General features: G+C 38.2%; 1 long non-coding RNA gene across 3 annotated transcripts in view; it reads right to left on the bottom strand.

Moving 5' to 3' along the window:
• Nucleotides 1–4,176: 4,176 nt before the first annotated feature.
• Nucleotides 4,177–10,182, bottom strand: part of LOC127139575 (uncharacterized) — a 6,903-nt gene continuing 897 nt past the window's right edge. The window contains exons 1-4 of one of the 3 annotated variants that reach the window (XR_007809798.1): nucleotides 7,381–7,689; nucleotides 6,627–7,137; nucleotides 5,182–5,692; nucleotides 4,177–4,249 (exon numbers count right to left, since the gene is read on the bottom strand). This is a non-coding gene — a long non-coding RNA (uncharacterized LOC127139575). Of the gene's footprint in view, nucleotides 4,250–4,510; nucleotides 4,939–5,181; nucleotides 5,693–6,626; nucleotides 7,138–7,380; nucleotides 7,690–10,182 lie in introns of those variants that run through there. The other 2 variants (XR_007809799.1, XR_007809800.1) reach the window with 2 other exon arrangements.

The raw sequence follows: 10,182 nt of genomic DNA on the forward strand, positions 1-10,182 counted from the left end.
AGTACAAACATGGATATCCTATGCAAATGTCCTTATATGGATGGTGCTTTATCAGGAGCTGGTCCTCACAAGTACAGCTATACCATCCCTCCCCACACACACAGAGCTGTGTGTGTGTTGTTGTGCGTTGTAATGTGACGCCTGGGAAAGAGCCTCCTCCCTGCAGCAGAACAGAGTTGAGTCGTTTACACTGACGCAGGAACTTCTACTCACCTTCTGGGCTCAGAGTTTAACTACAACTATTGGACATATGATTTAAGCAGCCATATAACAGCCTCGTCTAACAACATTATGGATAAAATTCATACAGAGATAGGCCTTTTTATTAACCAGAAACACTGCTTTTTATCTCAACCAGACTCCATTGACAAAAACAGCAATTTTACCTCATAGAACACAGAAAACGGCTGGAATACCACTGCCTCCACCTGTTAGTTTGTTTGTGTTATTGTGTGATACTTTTACTTCCACCACGGAAAGTCACATAGTAACCTAAACTAACAAACAGATTAAGTCAGTGATATTCCAGCAGCTCCTGTGTTCTGCTCGGTAAAATTCCTGTTTTTGTCAATGGAGTCTGGTAGTGAATGCTAGGTTCACTGTTCTTGTTCAATACTGCATCAATTCCAAAGACTTTTGCCTCTATTAATCATTTACATTGGAAAATATTTTACTTTACTATAATGAAACTCCTGCACAACATCTACACAGAGGTTCATATTAGTTTTAATGTATTAAATAGTGCAGGGTGTGATGTACATTAAATGGTGTGTATTGGACTGAGGAGGTTACAGTAATAAGTTATTGAAGTGTTTGTATTTTACTGAGTCACAGCCAACATTTACACATGGAGAAATAATGGTAACACCTCTCTGTAATGTGATTAATGTGGCCATGACAACAGGGCAATGGACAAACACCACCTCAAACATCAGTGTGAGTGAGTGGAAGTTCATTAGCTTAAGTGCTTAAGTACTTATATCAGACTGTAAAAACTAACTCAGACCTATTTATAACTCAGTAAATCATTACTGTCAGTCCTAGCTACTAACCTCTTTTTAAATCAAGAGAGAAAAAAATAAAGCCTGAGAAGGTGAAGGAGAGGATTTCCTATTATAATAATTAAATCATCTTTTTCAGGAGGAAATGGATAAACCGATGAAGAACCGAACAGGGATGTACACGATCAACCAATAGTGGCACTTTATGACCCATTAACTGACGGAAAGACCAACACTACACTTTTTATTTGTGTGTTGTTTTGTTTTTAAAATTTTAAATTCTGATTTTGATGAACATCTGAAAATATTACTGTTTATTTTATTAACAAGAACAAAAAAAATATTTACTTGAAGGAAAATGCTACAACCCACATCACGCTTATTACAAAACACACTTTTAAAATCATAATATACTGCTTATGATATTTCATACCCTAAAAACCGGTCTGATAAATTGCTTGATGTACTACATTCACTTTTATCACTATTATATTTTTACATTTTCATTTATTTGACATGTATTAGAATTATACTGATTGTTTAACATTTTAATTTAAAACAATCGTAACGCTGACTTTACACTGTATTTGAAATAAAAGTTGCTGTTGTTTTTTATTTAAGACTATTGTCACTACTGTAACTACTACTAAAGTTAATAATCATGTTTTTCATTGTTAGGTTCTTTACATTTTGTAGATTTTAAAAATCTAACAATCATATATCATTATTATTACATTAACAATATTATATTTTTATGCTTACACAAATATTGTTTTTCATTGCAAAGACTATTAGTTTTTACTGTAAATATTTTAGAATTTCAATAATTACACCATTTGTTATATATTCAAATCTTTTTTATTTTAAATTACACTGACTTTATGTTTTAACTATGATTATGTGTTTATTTTATTTTCCTTTTAAAAGTGTTTTGAGATCATGGCCACTGCTACAACTGATATTAACTAATATTATATTACCATTTATTAGCTCCAATAGTTATATTTTGTATATTTAAACAATGTTTTTAAAACAAATCATTCTTATCATAAAACCAATATTCTATTTTTCTGTGATAATTTGCTGTGGTGTTATTGTCACTACTATTATTTTCTGTATATTTATTTTTGAATTGGAATAATTATACAATTTGCTGTACATTAAATTTGTAAAAACAAACATCAGATATCAACAGATATGATCTTAAAACCTTGACAGATATACTACTTGATACAGTACAAATAATGACTGTTTAATTTTCTAATTTTCTATTTAAGATTGATTTGACATTGTGTTTCTTATAAAACTCACAGTCATAATTATGCTTTTTATATATATTTCAACAATATATAACATAAATATAAATGCTATATTATATAAATTATACATTTTCAGATTGTCACTGACATAAAGTCAACTACATTTATTCATTTAAGCATTTTTTATATATCTCAAAAATATAAAAAATGTTTAATATTAAACTATATTCACTCCTATTATATCACAAATATTATCATATTTCCTTCTTTGGGACTTTGGGACTGGTGATATCATTAACAGTTTTTATGGTATTCATTTTGTAATTTGAATTATTTGACCATTATAAAGTGTTTTTATTGGCTCTGCAGTTGTTAATAATCATATTTCCATTCCCTGGCTGACCTCAGCTTTGAGTTTGGCAGCAGCTTCACCGTCCCAGTTTGTTCTGTATTGTGTTTGCAGCCTGAAAGTGGATCCTCATTGTCACAGGTTTGATTCAAACCAAAGTCCAGGTTTATTTTGTTTTCTGCTGCTATGTGACAAAGAGGCTGACAAAGACAGAAAGAGAAGACGAGGTGTGGAGAGAGGTGGAGCAGCTGAGGAATTTATGAAGTTAATGTGAGTGTTTGATATGAGGGTGATGGAGCTGATATGGACATAAAGAGACTGGGCTGGGCTCGGCTCTGTTTACTGACTCAGTGAATCAGTCACACCGAGAATCGTTCAGCTATGACTCAAACTCACACTCTTTAAATCTGACTTTTTTCCATGACCTTTTTTTGTTGCAATGTGTTTTTTTCTGAATAAAAGTCACAGAACACTGAGTTTTTCCATTTAGAAGTATTTTGTTCTCGAGCATCGTAAACCTTTGTATGTTAAGTTTTTATCTCTATATAACATAGTTACTTTTAATTTTACCCATTTTATTTTCAGTGTTTTCCCAGTTCTGACCTCCACATACAGTTTACATTATTTTTATTCACATTAATTATTTACATTATGTATTTTATATATATTTGACTTTCTGTAAAACTCCCTGGATCACATTAGAAACAAAGTTCCTTTTATACTTTATTAATGATTATCATTATTATTACTATTATTCATAGTAGTAGTAGTACTTACAATAACGTGACATTTCTACTTCTGTTTTGGATTACTATTACTTCTGCATTGTTTTTATATTAGATTACTTTTACTGTTACCTCTAGTATTAGATTACTTTTACCATTATATATTACTTATTACATATTACTTCTAAATTTACACAGAACTTTTACTGTTGCAAACTACAGATGACTTTGACTATTACCTCTTACTTCTGATATTGCTAATCACTTTTACATTACTTCAATTAATACAGATTACTTATACATTATTCTTATTTAGCAGCTTACTTTTATGATGACACTTTCCTGATATACTGAATCCTGAACATGAACAGTTTAATGTCAGTGCTCTGTGTTGGACAGTTGATGTAAAGCTGTTTGTGAATTACCTGGAGGCCTCAGTCCTGGTCTCAAAGAACTTCTTCATTGTACGAAGACTCTCTGTGATCGTGGACTACGTCTCTGTGATCGTGGACTACGTCTCTGTGATCACGGACAATGTCTCTGAGATTATAGACAAAGTCTCTGTGATCATGGACAATGTCTTTGTGATCGTGGACGATGTCTCTGAGATCATAGACGGTGTCTCTGTGATCATCGACAATGTCTCCATGATCGCGGGCAGTGCCGTCAAATCGGTGACCCCCGTCTCCGCCGATTCTATCGCAAGGTCTCTACGAAGCATGGGACAATGTCTCTGATCATGGACAACGTCTCTCTCGTCTTTGACAAGGTCTCTGCGATCGTGGACAATGTCTCTGATCGTGGACGATGTCTCCCTCATCCTCAACAATGTCTCTCTGATCGTGGATCATGTCTCTGCGATCGTGGACGACGTCTCTGCGATCGTGGACGATGTTGTGGATGAAGTGGTGACACCTGGAGGAAATCAAAGAGAAACATACAAAGGAAAATGATCAGTACACTACTACCTATTCCTCATCAACAGTTTAACCATGAAAACACAGAGAAATATTCAACATTACAGCTGAACAACAACATCTAACAAACATTAGAGGCTGTTTCAGAAAATGAAGTACTGATATACTGAATCCTGAACATGAACAGTTTAATGTCAGTGCTCTGTGTTGGACAGTTGATGTAAAGCTGCTGGTGAATTACCTGGAGGCCTCAGTCCTGGTCTCAAAGAACTTCTTCATTGTACGAAGACTCTTTGATCGTGGACTACGTCTCTGTGATCACGGACAATGTCTCTGAGATTATAGACAAAGTCTCTGTGATCATGGACAATGTCTTTGTGATCGTGGACGATGTCTCTGAGATCATAGACGGTGTCTCTCTGATCATTAACAATGTCTCCTGATCGCGGTCATGCCGTCGAATCGAGGAACCACAGTGTCACTACCGATTCTTGCGCAGAGCTCTGCGAAGCATGGGACAATGTCTCTGATCATGGACAACGTCTCTCTCATCTTTGACAAGGTCTCTGCGATCGTGGACAATGTCTCTGATCGTGGACGATGTCTCCCTCATCCTCAACAATGTCTCTCTGATCGTGGACGACGTCTCTGCGATCGTGGACGATGTTGTGGATGAAGTGGTGACACCTGGAGGAAATCAAAGAGAAACATACAAAGGAAAATGATCAATACACTGCTACCTATTCCTCATCAACAGTTTAACCATGAAAACACAGAGAAATATTCAACATTACAGCTGAACAACAACATCTAACAAACATTAGAGGCTGTTTCAGAAAATGAAGTACTGATATACTGAATCCTGAACATGAACAGTTTAATGTCAGTGCTCTGTGTTGGACAGTTGATGTAAAGCTGCTGGTGAATTACCTGGAGGCCTCTGTCCTGGTCTCAAAGAACTTCTTCATTGTACGAAGACTCTCTGTGATCGTGGACTACGTCTCTGTGATCGTGGACTACGTCTCTGTGATCGTGGACTACGTCTCTGTGATCACGGACAATGTCTCTGAGATTATAGACAAAGTCTCTGTGATCATGGACAATGTCTTTGTGATCGTGGACGATGTCTCTGAGATCATAGACGGTGTCTCTGTGATCATCGACAATGTCTCCATGATCGCGGGCAGTGCCGTCAAATCGGTGACCCCAGTCTCCGCCGATTCTATCGCAAGGTCTCTACGAAGCATGGGACAATGTCTCTGATCATGGACAACGTCTCTCTCGTCTTTGACAAGGTCTCTGCGATCGTGGACAATGTCTCTGATCGTGGACGATGTCTCCCTCATCCTCAACAATGTCTCTCTGATCGTGGACCATGTCTCTGCGATCGTGGACGACGTCTCAGCGATCGTGGACGATGTTGTGGATGAAGTGGTGACACCTGGAGGAAATCAAAGAGAAACATACAAAGGAAAATGATCAATACACTGCTACCTATTCCTCATCAACAGTTTAACCATGAAAACACAGAGAAATATTCAACATTACAGCTGAACAACAACATCTAACAAACATTAGAGGCTGTTTCAGAAAATGAAGTACTGATATACTGAATCCTGAACATGAACAGTTTAATGTCAGTGCTCTGTGTTGGACAGTTGATGTAAAGCTGCTGGTGAATTACCTGGAGGCCTCTGTCCTGGTCTCAAAGAACTTCTTCATTGTACGAAGACTCTTTGATCGTGGACTACGTCTCTGTGATCGTGGACAATGTCTCTGAGATTATAGACAAAGTCTCTGTGATCATGGACAATGTCTTTGTGATCGTGGACGATGTCTCTGAGATCATAGACGGTGTCTCTGTGATCATTGACAAATGTCTCCATGATCGCGGTCATGCCGTCGAATCGAGGAACCACAGTGTCTCTACCGATTCTTGCGCAGAGCTCTGCGAAGCATGGGACAATGTCTCTGATCATGGACAACGTCTCTCTCATCTTTGACAAGGTCTCTGCAATCGTGGACAATGTCTCTGATCGTGGACGATGTCTCCCTCATCCTCAACAATGTCTCTCTGATCGTGGACGACGTCTCTGCGATCGTGGACGATGTTGTGGATGAAGTGGTGACACCTGGAGGAAATCAAAGAGAAACATACAAAGGAAAATGATCAATACACTGCTACCTATTCCTCATCAACAGTTTAACCATGAAAACACAGAGAAATATTCAACATTACAGCTGAACAACAACATCTAACAAACATTAGAGGCTGTTTCAGAAAATGAAGTACTGATATACTGAATCCTGAACATGAACAGTTTAATGTCAGTGCTCTGTGTTGGACAGTTGATGTAAAGCTGCTGGTGAATTACCTGGAGGCCTCTGTCCTGGTCTCAAAGAACTTCTTCATTGTACGAAGACTCTCTGTGATCGTGGACTACGTCTCTGTGATCGTGGACTACGTCTCTGTGATCGTGGACTACGTCTCTGTGATCACGGACAATGTCTCTGAGATTATAGACAAAGTCTCTGTGATCATGGACAATGTCTTTGTGATCGTGGACGATGTCTCTGAGATCATAGACGGTGTCTCTGTGATCATCGACAATGTCTCCATGATCGCGGGCAGTGCCGTCAAATCGGTGACCCCAGTCTCCGCCGATTCTATCGCAAGGTCTCTACGAAGCATGGGACAATGTCTCTGATCATGGACAACGTCTCTCTCGTCTTTGACAAGGTCTCTGCGATCGTGGACAATGTCTCTGATCGTGGACGATGTCTCCCTCATCCTCAACAATGTCTCTCTGATCGTGGACCATGTCTCTGCGATCGTGGACGACGTCTCAGCGATCGTGGACGATGTTGTGGATGAAGTGGTGACACCTGGAGGAAATCAAAGAGAAACATACAAAGGAAAATGATCAATACACTGCTACCTATTCCTCATCAACAGTTTAACCATGAAAACACAGAGAAATATTCAACATTACAGCTGAACAACAACATCTAACAAACATTAGAGGCTGTTTCAGAAAATGAAGTACTGATATACTGAATCCTGAACATGAACAGTTTAATGTCAGTGCTCTGTGTTGGACAGTTGATGTAAAGCTGCTGGTGAATTACCTGGAGGCCTCTGTCCTGGTCTCAAAGAACTTCTTCATTGTACGAAGACTCTTTGATCGTGGACTACGTCTCTGTGATCGTGGACAATGTCTCTGAGATTATAGACAAAGTCTCTGTGATCATGGACAATGTCTTTGTGATCGTGGACGATGTCTCTGAGATCATAGACGGTGTCTCTGTGATCATTGACAAATGTCTCCATGATCGCGGTCATGCCGTCGAATCGAGGAACCACAGTGTCTCTACCGATTCTTGCGCAGAGCTCTGCGAAGCATGGGACAATGTCTCTGATCATGGACAACGTCTCTCTCATCTTTGACAAGGTCTCTGCAATCGTGGACAATGTCTCTGATCGTGGACGATGTCTCCCTCATCCTCAACAATGTCTCTCTGATCGTGGACGACGTCTCTGCGATCGTGGACGATGTTGTGGATGAAGTGGTGACACCTGGAGGAAATCAAAGAGAAACATACAAAGGAAAATGATCAATACATTACTACCTATTCCTACTACGGTCACACTGTGTTCCCTTGGGCTCCATTGTCTTTCCTCAGTTGTTATAAACATAAAACCTATTTATTTCTCAGCTGTAGCGCCCACGTTCATCAAATAAAAAACTAATTAGCTGAATATTAATTATCAGTCTTCAGCAGCTGAATGTGCAAAGAGTTAAAGAGAAAAACAAAAGCTCCTGTTTGTCATTATTTCAGATTTAAACCCAACTGCACCTGCAGCAGACTGGAGAGGACACACAGCTCATCTATACGTGGTGAATTTGATTGATACAGTAAATATCAGAAGAACAGTGTGAGGAGGAACATGAACTGATGAGGAACAAACCCTCTAAACATTCACAGTGTCCAGAAAGTCTGAGAAAGATCTGAAGATCTAATGTTAAAGATCAGAGTCAGTCTCATCTATCTGAGCTACTGCACGACTGCATGAACCAATCAGGACCAAGACTGTTGACTTGTTTTTACCTTGGCCAGGAACAGCAACCAGAAGTTAAAACAGGGGTTGGAGGAAAAGAAGAAAGGTTCAGTTACCTAAGAGTTTGTTATCAAAGGGAACAGTTATCAGTGTTTGTCAGGGCTCGGCTGAGCTGTCAATGCTTTGTTGACTCTTACTTTTTATTCCCAGCTTTCACCTGAGCAACGTGACCACCTGACCTCTCTGTGGGTGCGTCACACTCACAGGTAAACTCAGGTAAACTAAGGTTTAGTTCACCTGGGCTGGAAACCAGGTTTAAATTAAAAGGTTCAGTACACACACACACACACACACACACACACACATATATATATATATATATATATATATATATATATATATGTACATACATACATTTATACATCATCTAAAACGCACAGGTGTTTATTTTACTGAGCTTTTTTCTGTGTCTCTGTCTGTATGTTCAAATTTTAAAAATAAATTAAGAAAATAGTTTAGTAATAATAAACTAATAGTTTCTGTTTATGTATGATCACTCACTGATTCTACATGTTTATGCGGTTAGAACAAATGTTCTGTATTTTAAATATATATTTAATAAAATCTGTTATTAATTTATCTGTTGGGTTTCTGATACGTCCTCCCATCAAACAGAACAAACACATCAGTTTCTATGGACTCTCTGGGCTCAGCTGTTTTTAATGTTTCATTGAGGTTTCATTCATTTCTTGTCAGCAGTGATTCACCTGAGCTCAGATACAGAAACCTTCAGGATGACATCAGGGCAAAAAAATCAAACTACACTAAGGACAGCTTGATATTTTTTACATCAGTCTGAAAACAGTCCATATCCATTTCTAAAGTGATTTAAGTGATGTGAGACTGAATCCACAGTCCAACATGAAGCTGGCTTCAGGTTTATTATCCTTCTCTTTGTGTCTGCAGCAGCTGTCAAACAACCAGGAAACAATCAAAAACATCAAGCTCCACAGTAACATCACCATCATCAGTGATCAAAGCAGTTGGCTCTACATTCATCTGTGGAAAGAGTAAATACCACTGGAGAGATAGCGCCCCCTGGTGTTGGTAATAACAGGGGAGGACACTGCAGCATTTACTCTGATAGGAGTCTTCAAATCAAGTAAATGTCCTCCAAAGTTCGTCTTTTTGGAACCAAATTCAATTTTTATTTTACTCTCTCCACTTGAAAATATGAACTTGTCCTTTAGGCAGAAAACCACAGTAAACTAGATCATTAGAAATAGAATAAAGGCCCTTTGAACAGAGAGGAATCACTCTGACATCAGCTGTAAAACTCTGGAGCTGCAACAGTTCAATAGATTAATCAGAAAACTAAACTGCAACTCATATTTCTCCTGTTTAGAAAAGCAACGAGGAAGAAAAAGTAAAACTGAGTGTATGTGAGTAAATCTGACAGTTTTGTTGTCACAAACACAGCAGGTGTGATGGATCATGTGACACCTGAGGGTTACTGGTTTGAATCCTGGAGCAAACAGAAATCTCTGAACTTCAAACGTGATTTGACGTCTGCAGAGGTGAAGTGGTTAAACTGGTCTGCAGGTAAATCAGATGAGCTCAACAACACTAACTTTACCTGAAGTGCAGCAGATAGTTTGTTATTATGCTAAATTATGTGTTACTAACTTTCATGACACTGTTTATCCTTTATGATCACTGTTTAAAACTGTTATGTGATTTTTAGGCTGCGAACTTCACACCTGACCAAGGATGAAACTAACCTGCTGACTAATTCTAACATATTTATTTACAGTAATGTTTGTTCATCTGCACTGTCCCTGACAAATAAATAAAAATGATTGGTCAGTGGT

The sequence above is a fragment of the Lates calcarifer genome, unplaced genomic scaffold (assembly GCF_001640805.2).
Source record: "Lates calcarifer isolate ASB-BC8 unplaced genomic scaffold, TLL_Latcal_v3 _unitig_1660_quiver_1939, whole genome shotgun sequence".
Classification (NCBI taxonomy): domain Eukaryota; kingdom Metazoa; phylum Chordata; class Actinopteri; family Centropomidae; genus Lates; species Lates calcarifer.